This window comes from Triturus cristatus, chromosome 12 (genome assembly GCF_964204655.1).
Source record: "Triturus cristatus chromosome 12, aTriCri1.1, whole genome shotgun sequence".
In the NCBI taxonomy this organism is placed as follows: domain Eukaryota; kingdom Metazoa; phylum Chordata; class Amphibia; order Caudata; family Salamandridae; genus Triturus; species Triturus cristatus.
Window position 1 is genome coordinate 490,089,450 of NC_140595.1, and position 27,753 is coordinate 490,117,202.

Genomic DNA, 27,753 nt, shown 5'->3' on the forward strand with positions numbered 1-27,753 from the left:
TCCGCTAGACATCTGCAGCTGAGTTTGTTCACCCTGGCGTTCAAAGATCCTGCCAGGTTTTGAACCACCAGGTAAATGCCCTGATGTTCCATTGATATCCAGAGCCACAGAGTCTCTTAACTAAGGATTCAGAACCCGACCCACCCTGTTTGTTGCAGTACCACATGGCACTGGTGTTATACATGAACACCTGCACTAGCCTTTCTTTGATAGCGAGCAGAAAGGCTTTAAATGCCAGCCAGATGGCCTGGAGCTCCAGAAGGTTGATGTAGAGTCCAAACTCCGCCGGTGACTAGATGCCTCTGATCTCCACCTCTCTCAGATGGCCTCCCCATCCCAGGAGTGACACACTTGTCACTACTGTCAGATCTGGCTGGTGAAGGGAGAGTGGTCTGCCGCTGACCCAATCGTGGTTTGTTAAGCACCACAGCGGATCTTGTGTAGTTCCTCTTGTGTAATTCCTCCGAGATCTGGATCATGTTGGAGAGATTCCCCGGATGCTGCATCCACTGGTGGGCAGCCGGTGGGCAGCCTGGGGCCAGCTGGTTTTTGACAGCCAGCCATCGAGATGGGGAAAGACTGGCACCCAATCCCCGCAGATGAGCTGCAACCACCACCATCACCTTAGTGTACACCGAGGGGCGCTGGTGAGGCCAAAAGGGGCCACGTTACACTGAAAGTGCTGTGGTTTACCGTGAACTGCAGCCAACGTCTGTGGGCAGGCAGGACAGGAATGTGAAAGTAAGCGTCCTGCAAGTCCAGCGCTATGATACAGCCTCCCGGGTCCAGGGCAAACGACCTGAGCAAGTGTGTGCATCTTGAACTTCTCCGTTCTGAGGAAGAAATTGAGTGGGTGCAGGTCTAGGGTGGGATGAAGGCCTCCATCCTTTTTGCGCACCAGAAAGTACCAGGAATAGCAACCACGGTCTACTTCTAGCATCCGCACCCGCTCTATGGCTCCCTTGGCCAAGAGAGTAGCCCCTTCCTAGTGTAGCAAAGGAAGATGGCCCTCCATCAGCAAGCAGGTAGCATGGGTGGAGGGGTGATGGGGTAGCCTCAAAAGAGAGGGAATAGCCCCTCTGCACAATCTGCAGAACCCATTGGTTTGATGTTGTAGACCACTAGTGGTGCAGGTGAAGGTGGATCCTGCCACCCTTTGGACGCCCATGATAAAGGGGCAGACTATAAGGGCTTGGAGGCTGCAGCTGCTGGAAGGGTGGTGGACTGGCCCGACCACCTGCTGCTCGCCCCACGTGGTCTGAGGGAACAGTGTCCTCGGCCACGCAGCGGCTGTGAAGGTTGCGCGCCACAGTGGCTGGGCGGTTATAGACCTGGCAGAAATCCCTTCTGTGACCCCAAAAGGAGCAAAATGTAGATTGTGGGTGACTAGTGGCAGTGAAAAGGCCAAATGACTTGGCCATAGCCCTGCTGTCCTTAAAACGCTCCAGTGCCGAATGTGCCTGGTCTCCGAAGAGACGGGAGGCATCCAAGGGCATGTCAATAAGCGACGCTTGTACATCTGCAGAAAGGTCAGTCGATCTAAACTAGACTAAGAGCCATAAGGCCACTATCGGCAAAACCGCTCTCCCCCACGAGCCGGTGGAGTCCAGTCCACAATGGATCGTGAACTTAACTGCGTCTCTTCTATCAGCAACTGCCTGGGAGAGTATGACCCAATCCTCCTCTGTTCACGGACCAGTGTCGGGGTGATGGAAGAAAACCTCATCTTGCCTAAGTTGTCCAGCTTCTTGGATTCTCAATCAAGTGGTGCGGTTGAGAATGCAACATTTACATGGGAAATGGAGGCTTGGACCACCAAGTTCTTTGGGGTAGGGTGTTGCGTGAGGAAGTTGGGTCCCCTGGACTGGGTGGTGGCAGCGAACCACAATCCTCTTCATGTGAGCCCCTGCCACGGTAGGGGGAAGAGAGCATCCCTGTATCTGGAGAGGTATCCACTCCTCCCCAAGTCCACGCCCATAAGAATAGGTACCAGGTTTAGGCCTTGAAGGCATGACTCCAGTTGGTGCTGGAGTCCGCATCGATCATTGCCCATCTGGCTCCGTGTTGGAGTCTGGGATCATAATGGGGATGGTGCCGCTGGTGAGTGCTGGCGGCACCAGGAGCATCTGCATAGGGGACAGGATTGGGGGAAGGTCGAGGTGGCATGATTGACACCGGTCAAGATCCATCTGTGGATCCAAGGGGCCCGACTGGGCCGGAGCCGCCGGGGTGCATCTCGTAGGGGTCCCTTCCAAACACGCAGGGCCCAAAGGCATGCCAGAGGGAATGGGTCGCCCAAATATGAGGTGCATAGCCTCCTAAAACTCCCTCAATTTGGCGGGAGTCGCTCCAGTAAACTATGAGGGGCGCGTAGATGGCCCAGGCGCTGCCTTAACCGTGGAGCCAGGCCTTGAATGTCGATGCACCCATGTCTTATTGGCTGATAGACGAGGAGAAGCCGAAGACCTCTTTGATGACTTCTTCTTGTGGCGGGAATTACCCAAATGACCATAAAACTTTGAGTGCGACGAGGATCTCTGACTCTGCCACCACTCCTAGGACCTTCATCTCGACTGGGATCTGGATTGTTGCAGCGTCGAGCTGCCAGGAGCTTGAGATTTGTCCCCTCAAGGCCCTCACTTCATGGCGCGGCAATTGGAGTAGGCCTTCGGATCTGGGTCGCCCTCAAGGCACTAAAGGAAAACGATATACAGTTCTGACATTGAGCGGTGACAAGTGCCGCAGGGCTTGGAGCTGGCCTTCCGAGAGGATATCCCTTCCACACCGGGAGGAAAACCTAAAAAAACTTGACAAAGTCCAAAAAAGTTAGTAAAAAATTGACTAAAGGGTAGCTCTTCTCCGGATCTGCGCTGACTGGCACAGAAAGAAAAGAACTGACATCTGCACGCTGGGGTGACACCTATATAGGCACTGGTCATGTCACTTCCAGCGTGGACGCCACTGACGGTGTCACGCAGAGCTGATCGATGGCTCCTACCGGTGCGCAGGGGTACAAACAAAAACATTTTCCAGGTCTATCTTGATGCCTGGGGGTAATTCTAATGTAAGGCATTTGCAGCTAGAACACTCTATCAGATGTCTATTTTCATAAACAGTCCTGTAGTCCCACAAATGTTATCTGTGGTTCAAGGTGGGTCAAGAGCATTTTCACTTTTCCATGCTCCCCTTTGGCCTAATCAGTGCCCCAGGGGTGTTCGCGAAAGTGATTACTGGTCTCTGCACACCTTTTGGAGGTTGAGTGCACCAGTTTTCCCCTACCTTGATGACTAGCTGTTGAAGGCACGCTTGCTGCAGTTAGTCACGAACCACCTGTGGACAACGGCGTCATCAGAGTTCCTAAAAACCTGTGTGACCTCATGAAAGTTCTGCTGCAGGCAGCTGGGAGTTTGATAGCTGGCTGCAGAAAGCTTGACTACATAACTCTAGTACTTTCACTGTCTACATATTGAGGCAAGAATCAATGCGTTTCGCTTCTCTTTCACGAGTCGTCTTAGGGATTAAGTTCTGGCTCATCCTACTGGTATAGGCCTGGAATAGGCTCTCAGGCATGAGATGCTGTGTGAGGAAAGCAGGGTCACCTGAGTCAGATCCATGGCATCCAGTCACTTGTCTATTTACAGATGGTCAATAACTTTTTCAAGCTTGCCTGCCTCACTGTCAAGGCTCAAGACCTCATCCTATTGTTTCTTCGTCAAACAATTCTGGAGGGGCCAAAAGCCTCAGAAGCATAGAGGCTCTTCGGCTCAAACAGCAGATTCAAATACAACTCAGACATTAAATGTCTTTTTCTGGGGCTCTACTGTCTCCTTGATCTCTACAATGACCCACGATACTAGGAGAACAGTGGACCTTTATGAAAATAAAAGCTTTACATTTTGGCATTTACGAGAATGTTAAACTCCCTGTAGGCCTTGAGGAAGAAAGTTCCAGTGTTTGGCCTCCCAAAAAGTCAAATGGTCAGCCTCCTAGTGTAGATTTGTTGAACATGGAAATACAAATGGATTGGCAGAAGTGGAACACAGTGATCAAGGTAGAAAGTATCACATCCAGAAAAGATTCCAATTCAAGATACTGACACGCCCTCCACGACCAAGGACCACGATACATCAACCACTCTCTGATCTTCCACCAACCCTCCAAACACCTATGCTCCGCCTTCCTGACACACACTCCATGCATTCACAGAAACTACAGTGGAAGATGGTCCTTCTCCTACATTGCCGTCAAGTCCTGGAACGACCTTCCCCTGCACCCATGAACATCATCTTCTCTCCCGGAATTCAGAAAGGGACTCAAGACCTGGCTTTTTGACGGAGCTCATAGTGCCTTGAATACCCTCGCGGGTGATTAGCCGTGCTCTATAAATCTGGACTGATTGACAGAAGTAACTCTTGAATTAAAGAAGGCCTTAAGGATTGAATGTTTGCTATGGGTAGCCAGTGTAAGGAGATCAAATTATTTGATATTACTGCGCAAATGAGCAGAACCAGAACAAGTCTGGCTATTGTATTTTGGGTAGTTTGAAACCATTGCAGTAAATGGGCTGGAAGACCCAAATAAAGAGCATTCACAGCAGTCCATCCTTAAAGGAATTGAGGACTAAATTACAATTTTGCAGCAGTCCATAACCTTTTCGCAAAATCCAAAGGTAGAAGAAACATGAAGCCACTGCCATAGTAATTTGTCGAATAATGGAATCCTCAACCACAATTCCTACTAAAGATATGAAGGACCACCAAGATGAAAGCGGTCAGCCTAAAAGTAGGACTTTTCATCATTTTTATTTCCCTTTCATGTTTTTGATACTTGAAAAGATTACATGCTTTCTTGCTGCTTTTCTTTTAAGTGTATTTCTTAAGATTAGAGTCTTGCAAATATTTCTGATTTATAAAGCACATTGTCACCCCTCTGGGATTAGTAGTGATTTATAAAGTCAATCAACGTTCGCTTCATTCGATTTTAAGTGAAGAAAAAAACCTAAAAGCACATAAAATATACAATACATCAGATAAAATACAGATAAAAACACAACTAATATAGTGTGTATTGACAGGGGGTAGTCGCCTCATATAATTCCTTGTCACTGCTGTTCTTCAGTCTTGGAGCAACTTTCAAAAAATAAAGTACAATAAAAATGGTATCCCTCGAAAGCATTTGTAAAAACTTAAGGGCCCGTCTGATTTGGGAGAAGTTTGCTTTTTTCAGGATGGGGATGATTCACACTTTCCTTGGCATTTCTTGAAAACTGCGAAATATAGTGCAATGCAGAGTATCTTGCGGGGACCTATTGTCTCAACCGGAGGATGTAAGTTTATAGCACCTATTTCTGCCCCGAGGATAAGCTAACAAGAAGTGCTGTAAGTCAAAACAGAATCTAGTTAGCAAAAAACGGTCATGCCTACTTTTGAGAGCAAGAAGATATGGCTCTGCAGTTGACACTATCTTTGACATAAATTGACGTTGTTCTCAGGGCTTAGCTAAAGCAAGTCCTTCTCTATCAATGAGCCTCTGCTTTAAAACGTGCTCTTTTGTCCTTTTAAAATCTGCTTTGTGTATCCCGTCTGGCATGTTAAATAGGTCTCCCCTCCTCAAATTGTGAAAGGATGCCCTAATGTACTTAAGCCAGGGAATATATAATGCGTGATCAAGAGTTAGTCTTTTAAGATCTCCCTGCTAAGCTTGATGTCAGGCCTTAACCAAATGTATTTCCGAAGTGCGAGAGGACAGAAGGCCACTGTGTCCATTAAGTATCCTGCTCCTAGTTCCTCGTGCACTGAGAAGGTAGGGGTACTTTGAGGGGCTCATAGGAGCTGCCTCAACTTATTTTCCACTATCTGCAGCTCAGCCCGGTTAAAGATCCCCAGATTACGCTCTCATAGATAACGTTCAAGATGCTTTTGGCACTATATACTTGCAGGAGGGCACTTGTTGGTCTATTGTTCAGTCTTGAGGCAAAACTAAAGACTGCAGCGTTCACACGGTTAAAGTCTTCCTTTTTTTGTGTTAATTAGAGGGTGCCAGAAAAATGCAGAAAAAACAGCATGCCCAAGTAAGTGAATACCTTGCTCTTGGGAAGGGTCCAGGGTCCTATGTTAAACTTTATTGATTTATTAGGGGTGTGAACCAACAACCATCACAAAGGATTTCTTTTCTTGACCAAACAGGGACTTCAGACCCTTCGCTGTTTTAGCAATAAGAACTACGTCATCCGCGTATAGTAACATTGTTAGGCTGCGTGACCCCATTTGCAGACAATCAAATTTTGCATCAACCAGGGCTTTCTCTAAAACTGTTAACGTACAAGTTAAACAGAAAAGGGGCCAAAATGCAACCCTGCCAAACCCCTCTTTTAATACCAAAGTGATGTGTGCGATGTAGATATTTAGAAAATCGAACTGAGGCCTCAGTATCTCTGAGAAGGTCTCTAAGAAGCAATCAATGTCCACATATTCAACATGGCCCAACACAATTTTGACCGATTGACCCGGTCAAATGTGGCTGAGAGTTCATAAATCTTAAATGTATGGAACAGGGGCGTGCAAGTGTATATTTACCTAGGACCAGGTACAAATTCAAATACTGATCAACAGTTGACCTGCCTGTCCGAAAGCCATACTGAACTTCAGATAATATTCTCTTTCCTCAGCTCATGCAGAAAGCCTATCCAGAAGAATTTGCCCCACGATCTTTAGTGCCGAGTCATGTAGGGAGATAGGCCTGTAGCAATGAGGGCTATCTCTATCCCCCTTTTTTAAAGATGGGCACAAATATTGATAAAGCCTATGACTGTGGTGGACCTGCCCTCACCGCTGCGTTAAAAAGAGCAGTCCAAATAGAGGCCCCAACTCTCTCGTCATTTACATAGAGGTCAAGTGGTATTCCATCCGGGCCAGGGGCTCTGTTTTTTGAAAGGCCCAGAATGCCCTTGTTCGAGGCATGTGTGGCTATAGATGCACATGCTTTGCATACGTCCCCCATCTAGTGTTGGGCTTGTATGATTACAAGTTGTTTTTGTTCAAAGAAGTTTTTGGAGTCAAGCCGTTGTGACTCCTTCTTTTGGTGATACTGCGCATTGGCATCGACTCCAGTGTTGGATTTTTGCTTTCCACTGACTGGTTTGTATGTACTCTCTCATGCTCCAGTTCGAGATCATTTTTGTTCATCAGTAGATACTTTTCTCGACGGTATTGTCTAGTTAATCTTCCGAACAATTTATTGTGTCTGGCTCTTTAACTCATATCGCTGACCTACGAACCACACCCAGCTGGGCCCTTTCCACTTTAACAAATGTAACTGGAAAATGTTGATGGAACACATTCCGTTCTGTTTGCCTGAAATGTTATTCCAAATACCCGCACACTGACCAGCATTCAGTCTGTAATTTATGTCTCTTGCCCGATCGAGTAGATACCTGTGAGACCTGCAGATCATTCCGATGTAAGAAAACACTTTGGGACTGACGCACAAGGCGGCTAGAGATGCAGCGCAGACAATTGGACAACACACCTAACCTATTTGGTCGACGGGAAGAGGAAAAAGAGGAAGCCTCATCAGCTCAAGAGGAATCCTTCTTCATCCACAAAACAGATTCTTAGTCAGATGGTTGTGCAAGATTCAGTCATTCTGGAGCATTCAGAGAAGTGTCGGACCCTAAGCACACCTGCCCCCGATCCAGAGCCCCAAAAATCAGCACTGATTTGATAAAACTGCTTGTGGGCTGCCACATTCCAAACCGCCATGGCACGCACAGAATAACAGATCACTGATGCTCCGCCCTCGGGCTCAGTGCAGAAACCTCATCCTACAGCAGGGGCATCCACCGAATCAGATCTGCACCGATGCATAAGACATTCAGTTCAGTACTGAAGGACAAGAGACACAGCGCTTCAGCTCGGACCATTCCAGCACCAAAACCAAAATCTCTTCTGGCACCGAAATGCTACACCTTCAGTCCAAAAACTCCACCGTAGCCGATTCTCGAAACCATGCACCAACGGCTCGACCTGAAACAAAAGACTTTGCAAATACAACCTGGAACAAAGAAGGCTGTCTTTCGAAGAGGCTATTGATGCTCCACAACCACCTCCCAAAAAGAAGAAAACAGACATTGCCACAAGCCCTTTACACATTCCTACTCCTGGCTCTCCAATTCCACCAACAGTCCCCACTCCAACACCTTCACCACACCAATCTGATGAAGGCGGTTTATCACCACATTCACCCATAATTGATGATAATACAGGAGAGGACACACAGCCTGGGGTCCCCTGGGACGCTTATGAGACAGGTGCACCAAGGGATACAGATCCAGACCTCTATCCTGCATGCCCATCCCCTGCAGATGAAGCTTCTGCTTATCAGGATTTAATAGCCAGGGCAGCAGCATACCACTGTGTGCCCCTACATAGGGGCCCTATAGAGTATGACTTCCTCTTTGAGACCCTCACTACTGCTCGGCGAGGATCTCAGTACTTGCCAATGCTCAAAGGGGTGTTGCGTCATGCTGACAACGTTTTTAAAGACGCTGTTAAATTACGAATTAAAACATATATATATATATAATCTCTCCAATACCCCGAGAGCGGTCGAAATGTCTCTTTGTGCCATTAAACATTGAAATTACGTACCGCAGCAAATGGAATGGTTCGTTCCTCCCCGCCAACAGCCAAGCCATTTCGGCATGACAGGGCCCACTGGGATAAAATGGAGGAACTTCTCCAACACCTTCCAGAGCAGTACAATAAAAGGGGCTATGAAATAGTCAAAGTGGGGAAGTTAATCACTAGATTCTGCAGACACTGCAGCAAGAGGCATTACTACCAGCCTTCTCCTCCGTAGACATGCTTGGCTGCATGTCTCAGATTTTAAACCTGAGGTTTAGCACACTGCAAGCAATACTGAACCTTCCCTTTGTCAAGGAAGACCTTGTTTGGCCCACAAATAGACACGGCCCTTGCAAAAATGAAAAAAGAAAGAGGTAGCAATCTCTAGGGGCCCTGCAAACTCCTGCATTTAGCGGTACCTTACGTCAACAAACATTCAAATAGGGTGCCAGATCTGCATCTACAGACACCACGTGGTCCTCCCACAAAAACCAAGGACAGTCATTCACCTCTAAAACCTACTACAGGGGTTCATATAGAGGCTACAATTACAGAGGCCGCAATTGTGGAAATGCTACCAGTATCACAAATACAAACACTAAACAGTGACTTGCTCATCCTTTCCCCCAACCATCAAATACATGTTGCGTGAAGTCTTCAAAACCTTTACACAAAATGGACAAACATTTCAACAGATCAATTGGTGTTGGATATTATCCAAAGTGGTTATTGTCTGGAGCTCATTACCACACCTCCAAATATACCACATCGCAAGCACAAAATGTCCATACCAAGCTCTCCTAAAACTAGGTTTCAGCCCTCTTACTCAAAGGAGCCATAATGCCAGTCCAACTTCAGCATCAGGGAATAGGAGTATATTCACTATACTTTCTCATTCCCAAAAAACACTGGTCACTAAGACCCATTCTTGACATCAGGCCTCTAAATCACTACATCCTATCAGAACATTTCCACTTGGTGACCCTTCAAGAAGTGATATCATTGCTGCAGAGGGGAGACTTCATGTCTGCATTAGACCTAAAAGACGCCTACTTTCATATACCCATCCATCCCTCGCACCTCAAGTACCTGTGGTTTGTCTTCCAAGGCAGGCACTATCAATTCAAAGTTCTTCCATTCGGAATCCCCAACGCTCTACGGGTATTCACAAAATGGTTAGCAGTAGGGGCAGCACATCTGCGCAGACAAAACATTCATGTATTTCCTTAACTCATCAATTGCCTTATACATGCAAACAGCTCTCACCTTTGCAGCCAATATATCCAGAAAACCCTCACCCTATTATATCAACTAGGGCTCGCCATCAACCCTCACAAATCCTACCCACCACCATTCCAAATACAGCCGTATTTAGGGACAATACTCCATGCACAGTTGGGGTTAGCTTACCCAGAAACTGCCAGAATACAAAACATTCTACCTCTAGTCCAACAGTTTTAAATTGGCCTTCTGGTTACAATCAGAACACTAAGGCACCTTTTAGGCATGATGGCATCTTGCATCACAATAGTCCCTCATGCATGTTTACATATGAGACTGCTGCAAGAATGTCTCTCACGTCAATTGACAGTCACAGGGTCAACAACATGATCTAGTGTTAGTAGACACATCACTCTCTGAAATGGTGGAACTCACAAAACCTATCCAAGGGGCAGCCGTTTCAAAACCCAGTTCCCCAAGCCATTCTTACCTTGGTTGATTTTCTGAAAGGATGGGGAGTTTACCTTCAACATCTAACAATGAAGTTATATGAGATTTCAAATACCAGGGTTTCCATATAAATTAGCTAGAGCTTTATACTGTTCATCTGTCATTGAAAGAGTTCCTACCTCACTTGAAAAACAAGGTTGTCATAATCTGGACAGACAATATGGCAACCATGTACTATCAACCGATATAGGGGGGGGGCTCACTCTCTACAATTAATGCGCGTAGCTCAGATCATATGGCGCTTAGCAATACATCTCAACGTTCATCTCCTAGCAGAACATGTCCCAGGGACAAGCAATCAAGTTGCGGACCTTCTCAGCAAGACGCAGCAACAAGTTCACAAATGGGAACTCCACCCCAGAGTCCTCCTACCATACATTCATACGTGGGGATTTCTACATGTTCGAGGCATGTGGGCTGCTGAATTCATATCTGTGCATAGATCGCCGCCTAGTGTTGGGTCCGGATGTTTGCACGTTGTTGTCCTGGAAGAGTCTTCGAAGTATCCTGAGATAGGTGACTCCTCCCCTGGACCACAGTGCGCATGGGCATCCTCTCCATCCTCAGATTGTTTTTTTCCGCCATTGGGTTCGGATGTGCTTATCTTGACTCAAGTTAGGAAAATTTAGTTTCAGGCCAAAAGGCCTTTAGTTTTCGTCGGTACTGTTCCCGATCGGTATCGACAGTTTACTTGCTAGTTTAGCGACTTTAACAACTTTTTCGGATCCATTATATCCGACCATCGACCCTACATCGACGATGGAATCGAGAACCCCATTCAAGCGGTGTCCTGTTTGCCACGCGAAATATCCACATATCGACGTCCACCCGGTGTGCAACAAATGCCTCTCACCGGATCACGACGAATCGAAATGTATGGCCTGTGCCCGATTCCGATCCAAGAAGACTCTCCGGAATCGTCGTGCCGCGAGACTTGAAGCGCAGCAAGCGGCACCGGCCCCGACCAACATCTTCAGCACTGAGGATGAAGATGTTGAAAGCGTGGAAAATGTACCCTCCAGCCCCGCTTCCGAACACGGTTCCAGATCGGAAGACGTAGATGAAGAGCTTTTTCACAGGGAAGAAGCCGACGATGAGGTAGGAGACTACGATGAGGCCTTAGGGGCCGAAGAAGGTAGCTCTGGTGACGAGCAGGGCCTACCCGTCCAAACAGAGGATATCCCAGTGCGTCAGTCTACGGCTCTGGTCGAGGGATCGCCTTCGGGCCTTACCCAAGATCAATCCCGCAGTTCTTCGGCCCCGCCCTCTGGCCTGGCCTCGGACATCCAGCGAGAGCCGTTATTACCTAAAAAGACTGGTTTCCCTTCCACGAAACCGAAACCAATCGTCGCACCGGTTCAACAGAAACCAAAAGTGAAACTAACCCTTGTCGGATCGAAGACCACCACGCCTTCGACGCCAGCCAAAACCGTCGGCTCCGACCGCACCAAAAGGGACTTCGGTGCTGAACTCGCAGCCGATGTCGGCTCCGACCCAAAGAGAAAGGCCATCGGTACCGCCAAAGTGCCTCGGCCCCCGGCACCGACACCATCGGCACCGACCACCAAGGTTAAAATGGCCGCTGCATCGCAATCCACCTCGAAAGCAGCGACTACGGTCCAATCATCGACGCCGTCGACAGCTACTACCTCTCCTCGACTAGATGACCCTGTGGCTCCAAAGAAGTCCACACCTGCCTCTACAGAACCCCTCGGCGCCAAAGAACCATCAGCGTTCCAGGTGCGACAAGTTGCAGCGTCCTTGCAACGCATCAGAGAAAAGACAGCCCTCCAGGCCACGTTGGGCTCCGAGCCGAAAAAGGCTCAAAAGGCACCTTCGGCACCAACCAACATCACCTTTGGTTTGCCGCCATCCACGGCGCCGAAACTATTCGAGATCAGAACACGTGTCACCCAGACAAGGTCCCCATCTACTGCACACATCACCGTCCCACTTCATCGACGCCGACACCGGCAGGCTCATGCTCCGAAAGCGGAAGATCACTTCCGAGCAGGCTTTAGACTCTTACAGGATCCCGCTAAAGCAAAAACTGCCGGCGGAATCGGAACCAGTTCTTTATGAACGCCTCCACACCTCTTACCCAGATCCACAGTCCTTCTCTCCGACGCACTCCGACACGGACGCAATAAAGGACTACATGGGTGACGACACCACCTACCCCAGGGATATGGACCCCGAAGGCCCGCAGGACCCTGATCACGCTTGGGATGACCCTGTAGACCCAAGTGCCGCTATGGATACACAGGACACGCAGCTTTATGGCGCAAAAACGTCTCCCACAGAGGACACTGCTGCATTCAACGCCCTCATTGAACGTGCCGCAGCCAATCCTGGAGTGCAACTCCACTCAGACACAATCGAGGACGATTTCTTGGTGGACACTTTCGCATCCTCAGAGGACTGTAAAGACTCTACCCATGTTGAAAGGTGTCCTCAAGCCAGCAAGGGACATTTTCAAAGAAACCACCAGGGCACAGGTAATAAACCCCAGGATCGAGGAAAAAATACAAGCCAGCACCTGGGGACCCTACGTACATTAGAGGCCAGTTGCCTCTGGACTCCATCGTAGTGGCTAATGCTCGCAAACGGGCACACTCGCAGACAACTGGTGATGCTCCTCCCCCGGACAAAGAGTCCAAGGTGCTCGAGACCTCCGGCAAAAGGATTGCAGCCCAGGCGGCAAACATATGCCGCATTGCCAATACACAGGCGCTCCTAGCTCGCTACGATCGCTCACACTATGACACGTTAGAGACCCTACTCCAACATCTACCTGACGAGTACAAAGAGGCGGCGGAGCTCCTCATCAGGGAGGGACAACTTCTCACAAACGCATCCATTAAGTGTGCACTGGATGCCGCCGACACAGCTGCGAGGGCAATAAACACCAGCGTCATGCTACGACGACACGCCTGGTTACGAATCTCCGGATTCAAACCTGAGATTCAAAATAACATCCTCAATCAGCCTGTCAACCCCGACTACTTATTCGGACCAGAAGTTGACACCACCCTAGAAAAGATCAAAAAAGACTCAGACACTGCAAAGTCAATGGGGGCTCTGCAAACGCAGACATTTCGTAGTGGCTCCTTTCGTCGCACCGGAAATAGGGGAGCGGCTAGAGGACAGGGGTCACAGCAAACCTACAATAAAGGGGGCACACAAAGTACCTACGATAAAAACACCCGAGGTGGATATCGTGGCTCCAGCACCAAGGGCAGAGGACGCGGTTACGGCAACACCAGGACCTCACCCAAGAACAAACAGTGACGCCCTCTCCCTTCCCCCCGACCACATAACACCTGTCGGGGGAAGACTCCAGCGGTTCCTGTCCACGTGGAATACCATCACCACGGACAGGTGGGTCAGAGATGTTATCCAACACGGTTACTGCCTCGAATTAACCTCCACTCCACCCACAATACCGCCAAGGCACCGTCCTATGTCCTCAGAGCACTTAGCATTATTACAGCAGGAAGTGCTAAGTATGCTGCAAAAAAGCGCAATAGAGGTCGTGCCCGTCCACCAACAAGGGACAGGGGTGTACTCTCTGTACTTCTCAATACCAAAGAAGGACGGGTCACTCAGACCTATACTAGACCTGAGACCCCTCAACCACTACATTCTCTCAGAGCATTTCCATATGCTCACCCTACAGCAGGTTCTCCCACTGCTCAAACAGGGAGACTTCCTAGCCACACTAGACCTCAAAGATGCGTATTTCCACATACCCATACACCCGTCCCACCGAAAATATCTCAGGTTCACTATTCAGGGGCAGCACTACCAATTCAAAGTCCTCCCCTTCGGTGTGACAACAGCACCCAGAGTTTTCACCAAGTGCCTAGCTACAGTAGCTGCACATCTACGGAAACAACACATCCACGTCTACCCTTACCTGGACGACTGGCTTGTTCAAGCAAAGTCAGCCCAACAATGTGCCAGCCACATGTCCCTCACCATCCACCTTCTTCACAGTCTGGGATTCTCACTAAATTACCCAAAATCACATCTCCAACCCGCACACGTACAACAGTACCTAGGTGCGACCATAGACACTCTGGCAGCCACAGCTCAGCCAAATTTAGTAAGGATCAATAGCATGCAACTGCTGATCTCAAAGTTCAAACCTCAACACTCCCTTCCTGCGCGAGTGTTCATGCAGTTGATAGGCATGATGGCCTCCTGCATTTTCATAGTCCCGCACGCGAGACTACATATGCGCCCGCTTCAGGAGTGCTTAGCACGTCAATGGAATCAGGCTCACGGGCAACTAAAAGACCTAGTGTTGGTGAGCGGTCGGGCATACAACTCTCTGCATTGGTGGAATCCACAAAACCTTTGCAAGGGCCGACCGTTCCAAGAGCCTGTTCCACAAATAATACTGACGGCGGACGCGTCTCTCCAAGGATGGGGAGCTCATGTACTCAATTACACAGTGCAGGGACTATGGACAATACAGCAAAAGAAGATGCACATCAACCTTCTAGAACTGATGGCAATCTTCCTGGCAATGAAAGCATTCAAAATACACCTGTGCAACAAGGTCGTGTTGATCCGGACGGACAACATGACGGCCATGTACTACATACAGAAGCAGGGAGGAACACACTCTCCACAGTTGTCTCATCTGGCTCAGAGCATGTGGAAGTGGGCCATTCAGAGGAACATATTCCTCATGGCAGAACACCTCCCGGGCAAGGACAACCAGATGGCGGATCTGCTCAGCAGACACAGCCACCAGATGCACGAGTGGGAGCTACATCCATCAGTACTCCAGCCGTACTTCCAACAGTGGGGTCATCCAGAGATAGACCTATTCGCCACAAACGAAAACGCAAAATGCCAAAGCTTTGCCGCCAGGTTCCCACATCCACAGTCGCAGGGCAATGCGATATGGATGAACTGGTCCGGCAGATTTGCGTACGCTTTTCCACCAGCGCCATTGATACCGCTGGTAGCACGCAAACTGCGACAGCACTCACTGACACTCATCCTAGTTGCTCCCACATGGGCGCGCCAGCCATGGTACACCACCTTTCTGGAACTTTCCGTGGTGCCGCATCAAAGGCTGCGGATCAAACCCGTGCTTCTGACGCAGAACCATGGAGAAATTCAGCACCCAGATCCGCAACAGCTGAACCTGGCAATCTGGCTCCTGAAGTCTGAGTTTGGCTACCTGAACCTGCCACCTGACTGTATGGAGATCATTAAAGAAGCCAGGAGACCCACTACCAGAGCTTGCTATGCAGCTAAATGGAAGAGGTTTGTCATTTACTGCAACAACAACGACATTAACCCGCTAGACACATCCATTCAAAATATAATCTGTTACCTCTTACACCTCTACCGATGCAATCTGGCATACACCTCAATACGTATCCATTTGACCGCAATAGCAGCCTATCTCCAGAACAGGCAGCACCTCTCTTTATTCAGAGTGCCTGCCATCAAAGCTTTCTTGGAGGGACTTAAACGAGTAATTCCCCCAAGACACCCGCCAGCACCGGTGTGGAACCTCAACTTGGTCCTCACCCGACTAATGGGCCCACCCTTCGAACCTCTACACTCATGTGAGATTCAATTCCTCACCTGGAAAGTAGCCTTCCTAGTGGCAATCACTTCGTTAAGAAGAGTTGGTGAACTCCAGGCACTAACCATTCAAGAGCCATTCATACAGGTTCACGCAAACAGGGTCGTACTACGTACCAACCCCAAATTCATGCCTAAAGTTATATCGCAGTTCCACATAAATCAAACTATTGAACTGCCTGTTTTCTTTCAGAATCCACAAAATGTCGCTGAAAGAATGCTCCATACACTAGATGTCAAAAGAGCCCTCATGTACTATATAGACAGAACTAAACACTTTAGGAAGACAAAACAACTTTTCGTTGCCTTTTCTCCACAACACAAAGGCAACGCCATCTCCAAAGCAGGTATAGCCAGATGGATCGTTAAATGTATTCAAATTTGCTATCAAAAGGCTAAACGCACATTAACGATTCCCCCACGAGCCCACTCAACACGTAAGTTAGGGGCATCCATGGCTTTCCTGGGAAACATTCCTTTACAAGATATATGTAGAGCAGCCACATGGTCCACTATACATACATTTACCAAACACTACTGTGTAGATGTACACTCAAAACAGCAGGCAGCTGTAGGACAGGCTGTTCTCAAAACTCTTTTTCAGACCGCTGCAGCTGGCACTGGTAGCCGCCGCTAATAGGAGGTACTGCTATGTATTCTATGCACAGATATGAATTCAGCAGCCCACATGCCTCGAACTGAATATGCTACTTACCAGTATGCATCTGTTCTTGGCATGTAGGGCTGCTGAAATTCATATCGCCCACCCTCCTCCCCGGCGCCTGTAGCAGCTGCAGCTCTCAGAATTACTGTATAGCATGGTCATCACTTTCTGTATCTACTCCATCACGGCCACAATGGCGAAAAACAATCTGAGGATGGAGAGGATGCCCATGCGCACTGTGGTCCAGGTGAGGAGTCACCTATCTCAGGATACTTCGAAGACTCTTCCAGGACAACAACGTGCAAACATCCGGACCCAACACTAGGCGGCGATCTATGCACAGATATGAATGTCAGCAGCCCTACATGCCAAGAACAGATGCATACTGGTAAGTAGCATATTCAATATACCTGTTCCCAAATCCAGAAAATGCAAAATGCCCAAACTTTGCATCCAGGTTCCCACACCCATTATCCAAGGCAATACTCTCTGGATAAACTGGTCAGGGATATTTGCCTACGCTTTTCTCCCTCTCTCACTACTTCCATCTGTGGTCAAAAAGCTGAGGCAGACCTCCCTCACCCTAATTCTCATAGCTCCTGCTTGGGCTCAACAGCCATGGGTCACCACACTACTGGAACTCTCACAAGTTCCCCAGGAGAAACTTCCCCCTTAACCTGGACCTTACCGAACAGAGCCATGGCGAAATCCGACATCCGAATCACATGAACCTTGCCATATGGCTCCTGAAGTCATAGAATATGGATACCTAAACCTACCACAACAATGTATGGATATTCTTAAAGAAGCACTTATGCCTACAACTCGTAAATGTTACGCTGTCAAATGGAAACGATTTGTGCTATACTGCCAGTATCAAAAATGAAACCCCCTTAGATGCACAAGTACAATCATTTGCTACCTGCTGCATCTTCAAACTTCGGGTTTAGCATACGCTTCAACACGCCTACCGTTGCAGTCTATGTCCAAAATAGGTAACATATATCTTTATTTAAGATACCAGTCATTAAAGCATTCATGGAGGGACTTAGAATGGTAATTCCCCCTACACTTCCACCAATGCCAGCCTGGAATTTCAACACTGTACTAACAAGTCTCATGGGGCCTCCATTTGAGCCACTGCATTCCTGCCAACTTAAATACCTATCATGGAAGGTAGCATTTTTAATAGCCATCACTTCACTCAGATTTGTCAGTGAGCTCCAGGCACTAACCGTAGAAGAGCAATTCTTCCAACTCCACCGAGACAAGGTAGTGCTCAGAACAAACCCCAAGTTTTTTCCCCAAAGTAATCTCTCCTTTCCATATTAATCTATCAATCAAATTACCGGTTTTCTTTCTGCAACCTGATCGGTTGCGAAAAGAGCTCTCCATACTTCTGAATTTAAAAGACCTCTTAATTTATTATATTGCCAGAACAAAAACATTTAGGAAGATTAAGCAATCATTTGTTGCTTTCTCACTTCCTCATGCTGGAAACCCAATTTCCCCAAAAATTAATTTCCAGGTGGATATTCAAACTTGTTATGCTGAAGCTAAAAGACTTTTACCAGTTCCCCCTAGGGCAGACTCAACTGGCAAAATAGGAGCCTCTGGCATTCTTGGGGAACATTCCAATTGCTTCCATTTAAAAAGCAGTAACATGGTCCACACCTTCACAAAATATTACCGTGTGGATGTCTGAGCACACCAACAAACTAATGTTGTACAAGCAATACTTTGTACTTTTTTTTTTTTTTTTTTTTTTATAAACTGCAACCCCCACAGGCTAACCACTGCTTTGGGAGAGGGACTGCTTTACAGTGTATGCAAAGCATGTGTATCTACAGCCACACATGCCTTGAACAGATTGTTTCCCTGTAAGCATCTGCTCTTGGAATGTAGTGCTGTAGATTCACATGTTCCCACCCTCCTTCCTGGATGCCTGTGTAGGTCGCAGTTTACTGTTTTATTTTACCTTACATCACATTATTAGCATGGACATCACATTACTAATACTCACTCCATTCTCACCCGCCTGCATCAAAACAGTCTAACAGTGGACCATGCGCAGTATCACACAGCCTTGTGACTCAAACTTCTTCGAACAAAAACAACTTGTAATCATCCGAGCCCAACACTAGATGGCTGACTTATGCAAAGCATGTGAATCTAAAGCACTACATTCCAAGAACAGATGCTTACAGGGTAAGTAACATATTTCTTCCACTTCTTCGCAATCAAACGTTAGAGAGGAGATTCCTTCCAGCTCTCCCTCCCCTTATCTAGATTCGTTAGGGACTGCATTCTAGATATCATCAAAGTAGGCCACCCATTATTCTTCAGTAATATGGGCCTCTAGGGACGCAGCCTTCTCTGAGCCAAAAAGAGGACAATTAATAATACCCCAGAATTTTGAGTTACATTTCAGGGTATTCGCCTGAAACAACTCTTTAGTCTTTCCCATTACTGCGAACTATCACGCCTTTGTTTAGCTGGGGAAAGGGGACCCTCCCCACTTCCGCCTGTTGAGTGTTCAGCTGTGGCTCCCCAGTCAATCGCATGCATCCAATGAAGATAAACTTGCAAATCTGTTAGAAAAAGCCAGTTCTGGAGGGTCCAAGATCAGACCGGCCCCAGTCGGAGCATGCCGGCTCGGAATTTGCCATTGATCCTGCTTGGAAATATCAACCGATAATTTGTAGAAAAAGCCCATGGTAGTGCCAGAATAAAAATACTGAGGCCATTTAAACGGGGGCGCTTGATGGAGACTAATATCCTTCCTCCCCTGTGCGGCCTGTTAATTTATAATTACAGTCCCCATCCAGGGTCTTCTCACTTTACCCAGCCAGTTAACTCGATGTACTTGCCTTTTCTATTTTTGTATTTAAAAAAAAAAAAAAAAAGTACGTTTTTATTGAGGGATTTTCCAATTTTGGTTCTTAGTCTCCTACTTCTTGTGCAAGAACAACCTCGTGCACCTGAAAAGCTTGCATGCACACATTTGAATATCTTTGACTGTAACATTGCCGGCATGCACAGCTAGAAACGTGTCAGCTAGAAAAGACTACAAAAGGTAGGGCCTTAGGTAGTTTATGTAAGATATTTAATTCACTGAAAGCATCCCTGTATTGTTGGTCAACTCCATTGTACAAACCAGTATATATAGATCCTATGCCTATTGATAAAATGGAGACCTACATCTTACAGATCACATATCCTCACCTGTCATCCACTGCAAACCACCCAAGCTCATCTCAAATTAACCAAGCAAATAATCCCTTAAAGTCTCTTTGTAGCATTCTGTCAGACCATCAATCTTTAGGTTTCTCTTTCACGTATTAGTCCTTCACTGAAAGTAGAAATGAACCTAAATAGCTTCTTTAAATAAAATAAATCCGTACTGGTAGCACTGTACATGAGAGTAACGTAATACTTACTTTTTAGCTTGTTTCTATGAATTTTCAGAAATCATTTAAGGCAACCAGCTACTCAAGTAATGTTATCCTCTCAACCGTGGTAAAATTGTTATATAACTAACTTTGTATACTATGGCTCTTTATCATCTGATAAATTCTAGCCCAGTGATCTTTACCCTGATACTCACAAACTAGTAGTACACGCACTGAAACGTTTTAACAGAAAAAAGCATATACTTAAACTCGCCAAAACCTGATGATTACTTGGTCATTATTGGGTCTCTCTCACAGAAACAGCAACCATCTATATAAAATGCCTCTACTGCCCACTACCTGCTTGCTTTGTGAAATGTTCCGTTATTCTTCCAAACAACTACAAAGTCTAGTGGGTGAATTGCACATGTACCTGGGATGGGATAGAGAATGATTCCTCTATGTCCTTTTAACTTAACATAACTGGTGTTTCTGTGCCACTGGTGTAAGATATGCTTTTTTGTTGAACTAAGAACTACAATATTCCTGCCTACATCTGTCCCGCTTACCACTTGTCCTTAAACAACAATCCTCACTTCCCCCGTTGATCATCTCTTGACTTTACTCTCTGCTTGTAACTACCTGTCTCCGCTCAAATAGAAGTACCATAAAATCTAATATTAACCGACTTGCATAACCAATTCATTGATATTTATCTCTAATGGTACTGTAGTACATTTGTACTGCAGACATTGTTTCTGGGAAAGCCCTGTTATATGGACTGATAAATTCCCTCTGGCACCAGATTCTCCAACCACATGACCCTCATCCTGCGATTTTTTTTATTTTTTTAGTTTTCAATTACACTGGTAGTTTGCTATGAAGCAATTCATCCTTAACTACGCACATATATTCCAGAAAGTATCTACAAAAAAGGTGTATCAAAATTCTTTCAAGGAAATCACACCCCTAAAAGTAATTCTCGCGCACCAGAGAGATCCTGGGTTTCTGTGGAAATTTCTTACACCCCAAATGAGCAGATCAAGTCATGTTATTTTACTTTTCATTGCAAACTTAAGACTTGTACCTGCAAAGCATATTTTGTCAATATTTAATAGTTGCAAATGTTCACACTTCTTAACTCTACTATGTGGTCTTGAACTAAACTGTTGCAACCGAAATATAGCTTTCTTCTATGAAGTTAGTGTGTACTTAGTCCAGATAATAAAATGCAAAGCAAGAGCTTAACATCACTTTATGGGAAAGGTATATGAGACAGAACTTAAACAGTGAAGAAACAAATTAAGCCACATTGAGGTGAAGTGGACATGAACAAGGGAGATAAGCATCTTTGTATTTCATGAAATGGGTGATTGAAGCAACCTGCTTTATGCCCGAAATCATGCATGTAAAAGAAACTAAAATATCACTGTAGTATTGCGCACTGGAAGGACTGCATTAAATGGTCACCATTGATCATTTTTTCCTAGGTATAGGAAGCAAATAGATTTAGAATATCACTGTCTTATACGTTATACTTTTTATCTTTCATCCTATTTTATTTTCATCTCTTGCAGGGTCCTGAAAAAACAGTTGGGAACTAATATGGCAGAACGCAAAATTCATATGCTCAAAATACTCTGAAATCTCTCTTCGAACCAATGTGGATGAATATTTGTAAATGACAATAAAAATATTTTTTTCAGTTTTCACTTCGCATTTACGCGTTATTTCAGTTTATTTCTGTAACCTTTTTTGTTTGTTATAACACCTATAACTATGACCTAATCTTTCATTATTTAACCATTCTTAAAGCCCATTTGGTTGAATTCCCACAGTCAAAACCGATCTGTTGCCTGGGGCAGCTTAAGGAAAAGGCATTAAGATGGTAGTTTGAGGAGCTCCCTCTTTGCTAGACTTTTTTACTCATAAATTTAGGTACAGTCAGTGTATACCAACTTGGACCTCGGACAGGACAAACAACTGTGTAGCATCTTCAGACTTGGAGCCCTCACCGCTTGTCTTTCAGCTTTTTATGAACCTGGAAGGAGGCTACAACCTTAAGACAACCATGACTGATGGCAAATCACATTGCTGAAGTTTTTTCAGTAGCCATATCCTGATGTCAACAGTTGATTTTCTGTTCTGTGTCTCATTTATGTAAGACACTTAGGTTACAGTCTTTTCTTTATTTTATATAAAGTGTGAATCAATAATTTAACATCTTCCTTTTAATATCCGTTAAGCAGAAAATATATGCGATGTATTATATATAAAATTTACAGAACTAAAATGGACAAGAGTTTTTGTCTTAACTGTCGCAGGTCTGTAACATTTCAGGTTCTGGGTTACCATCAGTGCTTAATTAAGCCAATGGTTTCCGGTGCTCAGCGCGTCACTCATTTGTCAACGCCGGCACTCACGACAATCTGCCACGTGGGGCTTTTTGTCCAATTTATTGAGGAGCACAACAGTTGTTTGATAATTAAATATACATTACAAAAATACTAATAGCTGCTGCCAAAGCCATTCTTATATATTTGGGGGCCTGGAATAGTCAGAATTGTCACACTTGTAGGAGTGTTGATACTGTAATTGGCAGTGCTGACAGCGACATTGGCAGTGCAAGTGGCAGTGGCCTCCTGGCAAGGGCATTGGCTCTTCTTTTTTTTTTTTTTATTTATTTTTTTTTTTTTATACAAACCAAGCACTGGTTACTATGTTAGTCTACCTATTGTATTTGAGGGGCCGTATGGAGAAGCATATTTCTTTGACCTTCTGATGTATAGTTGTTCTACATCAAACTTACTAGCTTTTCCTGAATTTCCTGGCCTACTCTCACACTATTTGTGGATTTAGAATTGTGGACTAATAGGATCCTAAACAAACTAGAAAACTACAAGTGTACATTAGGCAGAATAGCATATGTATAGTATTAGTTAAAATAAGTCAACATTGCTACATTCTGGCATGTGCAATCAAAAGCTTTAAAGCCATGGCTCTCCTTTCCAATCCTACAACAGTTGCCACAGCCCTCACACTCTATCCACCACTGTCCCACATTCACATTAAAACTCCAACATCTCTCTGGATACTTGCTGCTTTCTGACGCGCTTCTGTCTCTAATAATCTGGGCCGGTGGGTAAAATTTGCAGTCCATGGCCATTTGCTTTTCTTGGGCGTTTAAGTAAAAGAGTCAGACAGACTCATCTGTTAGGGATGAAGGGAGGTCAGTTCTGGTCACCTTCGCGGCTCTCTGCATTCTCCTCATTTCACAGACTTTGAAATCTGTTCCCTTTGATGGCCAGAGCAGGCCCTGAGATATGATCAGCACTCTTGCGGCATTCTGTTGATAGAGGAAGAAGTGGTTTTGGGATGTACAGAACTCCAAAGGATTGTTGCCAAATAATTGGTACTAGGCCATTCTCTTTTTCAAAAGTCAGTCATTCTGGATGGAGTGTGGAATTTAATGCCAGGTTGTGATATTTGGAGAATGACTAAGCCTATGAGATCCTGATTAAGGTAACTTTTTATCTAAGAATACAGATTTGCTTGCAGAAAGAGATGTTTGAAATGTGAGGCCTGTTGTATCCTCAGATTTAAAAAATTCAGTTTGAGATTGACTTTTTTTAGATGCCCACTTTCTCATATAGCGTAAGATGGGTCATCAAAGTGGGAAGCAACGTTAACAACAAGGAACTGTTCAAAAGTTAATTGTGGATCTAGGCCAAAAGGGATCCCTCTGATTTCTGCCTGCTTTCTTACAAATAGCTAATGGCTTGATACAAATGGAAGTGGCGAGAGAAGGCACCCCTTTCTCTTTCCACTGTGACTAAAAAAACGGATACATGGCCATTCAGTCTTATCCTGGAAGGGGGATTATAATAGCCATCAATATTAACTTCAGATACATGGCCATTCAGTCTTATCCTGGAAGGGGGATTATAATAGCCATCAATATTAACTTCAGTTCCAGGCTAATTCTATCTATAATTGAGTGGAAGTGCTGGTCAACCGAGTTGAAGGCATTTTATGTGTCACAGGATATCAAAATGCAGAGGATAGATTTCCTTTGCACTTTTTTGACTTGATCCTCACCAGTCTCCCCACAAAAAAGCCCGATTGTTAGGGTAGACCAGTTGAGGTACAAGTACTTGTAATCTGGTTACTAATATTTTTGTGGAGATTTTTTTTGCATCTGCTTTCATCAGAGCAATAGGTTTGTATAATCAATACAGTTTTGTATTCTTCCTCAGTTTGAGTATAAGGAAACTGTGCTCCTGTCCCTCTACCCTGTACCCCTCTCTGCCAGATAATTATATAAGTTATCCTAGCCAAGGGGCCAAGTTAGACAAAGGTTTTATTGAAATTGCCCTTGAGACCAAGAGGCCCATTGGCTGTACATGCCTGTATTATAATTGTAGGAAGCTGTCTCTATGTGATGTATCAAGAACCTAATATACAGTGTAAAGAGACCAGGGATCCCCTTATGAGTGGACAGGGGCTTGCTATGCAATCCCAAAGTGCTCTATTGGGGGTAATGTGGTCGAGAAGCCTTAGGCTTAACACAGAGGAGTGCCATACATTTACAAATACACACAATGATCACTAAAGGATAAACGAGTCAAGAAGGAGATCCACACCAATTAAAATAAATAGCTAGTATCTTTATATATGTTTAGGCATCAGAGAAAAATCATTCAGGTAAGTAAGTATTTAAATATAAATTATTTTCACTTTAAAAAGTGGACACAGTGCAATTTCTGAGTTCCGCATTGTTATCCTATGGAAGGAAGAACAAGTTCTGCAAACCGGTATAGTACAGAGACTTACAGGACCAATTTCCAACAGTTAAGGTGAGTGTTGGGCAAGGTGCAAGGTAGCACCAACAGAACACCACCAGCGGCACGAGGGCTGCAGGGTGCAAAACAGCATTGTTAGCTCAATAGGTTTCTATGGACATTGATCACTGTGGAAAGAGGCTGCAGGCTCTGGCTGTAAGGCCAGTCAAGGTGAACCAACATGGGGGTTCAAGGCTTGCGATGCTCGGGGACATGGGGACACCTAGGGTCCTCTTCTCCATGGCCTGGGGGGGGGGGTGGATGCAGAGGTGTCTTTAGGCATTGGGGTTTCTTAGCAGGAGCAGTTGTGGTCAATGGGGCTTGCATTCAGGGGCTGCAGGTAACGTTTGGGAGTCCACGAGGGGTGAGAGCATGATAGACTCTAGTTCTGGAGGGCTGGCAGACCTCTTTGACACTGGCGGCCCACTTCAACTCCAGTGGGAGGCAACCGGTGCAGTTGTGGCTTCAGGTGTTGGGTTTCGGCAGTTCCTGAGGCCTCAGACTTTGCTTTTGGAGTTCCTGCAGGACGCAGGGAACCGTTCCACTGTCCTTTGGGAGGTCTTGGACTCTTAATCGAAGGCAGGCAGTCCTCCCAAGGTTCTCGAGTCAGCAGCTGATTGAAGCTTGCTGGCCCAGGGAGGCTTATCAGTAGGTCTCGCCCTAGGAGTTCAGAACAGTGTCCCGGGTGGCAGGCTGGCTGAAACCAGTCAGCAAGGACATCAGAGGCTGGTAGGTTTTCAGGGGACACCTATAAGGTGCCCTCTATGTACATATATTGACCACCACCACCACTACCCGCACCACCAATACCACCACCAGTAGCTCCACCACCAGTCCAACTAGTCCCATTACCAGTACCACCATCACCACTACCACCACCAGTACGAGTATCACCAGTACCACCACCACCCGTACTACAACCGCCACCAGTACCACCAATGCCACCACCACCAGTACTACCACCACCACCAGAACGACTACCAGTACCACCACTACCACCACCCGTATCACCACTGCCAGTTCCCCCACAACTACCAGTACCACCACTACCACCACCACCACCCGTATCACCACTGCCAGTACCACCACCAGTGCGACCATCACCACCATCAATACCATTACCGCCACCAGTATTGCCGCCACCAGCAGTACCACCTCCCCTAGTACCATCACCACTACCAGTACCACCATCAGTACCAGTACCACCACCAGTACCACCACCTCCAGCAGTACCACCAGTACCACTACCAGTACCTCCATCACCAATACCACCAGTATAACCAGTACCACCACCACCACCAGTACCACGACCACCAATACCACAGTACCACCACTACTACCACCATTACCACCACTACCACCACCCCAGTACCACCACCTTTACCACCACTACCCGTACCACCAATACCACCACTAGTGCCTTCACCATCAGTCCACCACCAGTACCACAACCATCATCACTACCATCACCAGTACAACCAGTACCACCACCAACAGCACCACCAGTACCATTACCACCAGCAGTGCACCACCACCAGTACAACCATGACCACGACCAGTACCACCCCCCAATACCACCACCACCACCTCCAGTATCACCACCAGTACCACCACCACCAGTACCACCACCACTTCCAGTACCAGCATTACCACCACCAATACCACCACCAGTACTACCACCAGTACAACCAGTAGCATCACCACCAGTACCACCACCAGTATAATCAGTACTACCACCACCAGTAGCAGTACCACCACCAGTACCACCACCACCAGTACCAATACCACCACCGGTACCACCAGTACCAGCAGTACTACCACCACCACCAGTACCACCAACACCACACATACCACCACCACCAGTATAGCCAGTTCCACCACCAGTAGCACCACCAGTACCACTACCAGTACCACCACTACTGCCACCAGTACCACCACTACCAGTACCACCAACAGCAATACCAACACTACCCGTACCACCAGTACCACCAATACCACCACCAAGACCATTACCACCCCCATTACCACCACCACCCGTACTACAACCGCCACCAGTACCACCAATGCCACCACCACCAGTACTACCACCACCACCAGAACGACTACCAGTACCACCACCCGTATCACCACTGCCAGTACCCCCACAACTACCAGTATCACCACTGCCAGTACCACCACCAGTGCGACCACCACCAATACCATTACCGCCACCAGTATTACCGCCACCAGCAGTACCACCTCCCCTAGTACCATCACCACTACCAGTACCACCATCAGTACCACCACCAACACCATTACCAAAACCACCACCAGTACCACCACCACCAGTACCTCCACCACCCATACCACCAGCAGTACCACCAGCAGTACCACTACCAGTACCTCCATCACCAGTACAACCACCACCAGTACCACTACCACCAGTACCACGACCACCAATACCACAGTACCAGTACCACCACTACTACCACCAGTACCACCACCAACACCATTACCACCACCAGTACAACCACCCCTAGTACCACCACTGCCACCAGTACCACTACCACCACTACCTGCACCACCAATACCACCACCAGTCCAACTAGTCCCATTACCAGTACCACCATCACCACTACCACCACCAGTACGAGTATCACCAGTACCTTCACCAGTACTAACAGTACCACATACCACCACCACCACTACCAATACCACCACCCCAGTACCACCACCTTTACCACCACTACCCGTACCACCAATATCACCACTAGTGCCTTCACCATCAGTCCCACTAGTCCCAGTACCACAACCATCACCACTACCACCACCAGTACAACCAGTACCATCACCAACAGCCCCACCAGTACCATCACCACCAGCAGTGCACCACCAGTACAACCACGACC

The 27,753-nt window shown here is 46.6% G+C and overlaps 1 protein-coding gene across 2 annotated transcripts in view; it reads left to right on the top strand.

The window, feature by feature from the left end:
* SS18L2 (SS18 like 2) overlaps window positions 1–21,736 on the top strand; it is an 88,545-nt gene extending 66,809 nt beyond the window's left edge. For both annotated transcript variants that reach the window (XM_085637879.1, XM_085637880.1), the window contains exon 5: window positions 21,602–21,736. The gene's annotated coding sequence lies outside the window, so the exon portion shown is untranslated. The remainder of the gene's footprint in view (window positions 1–21,601) is intronic.
* Window positions 21,737–27,753: the final 6,017 nt, after the last annotated feature.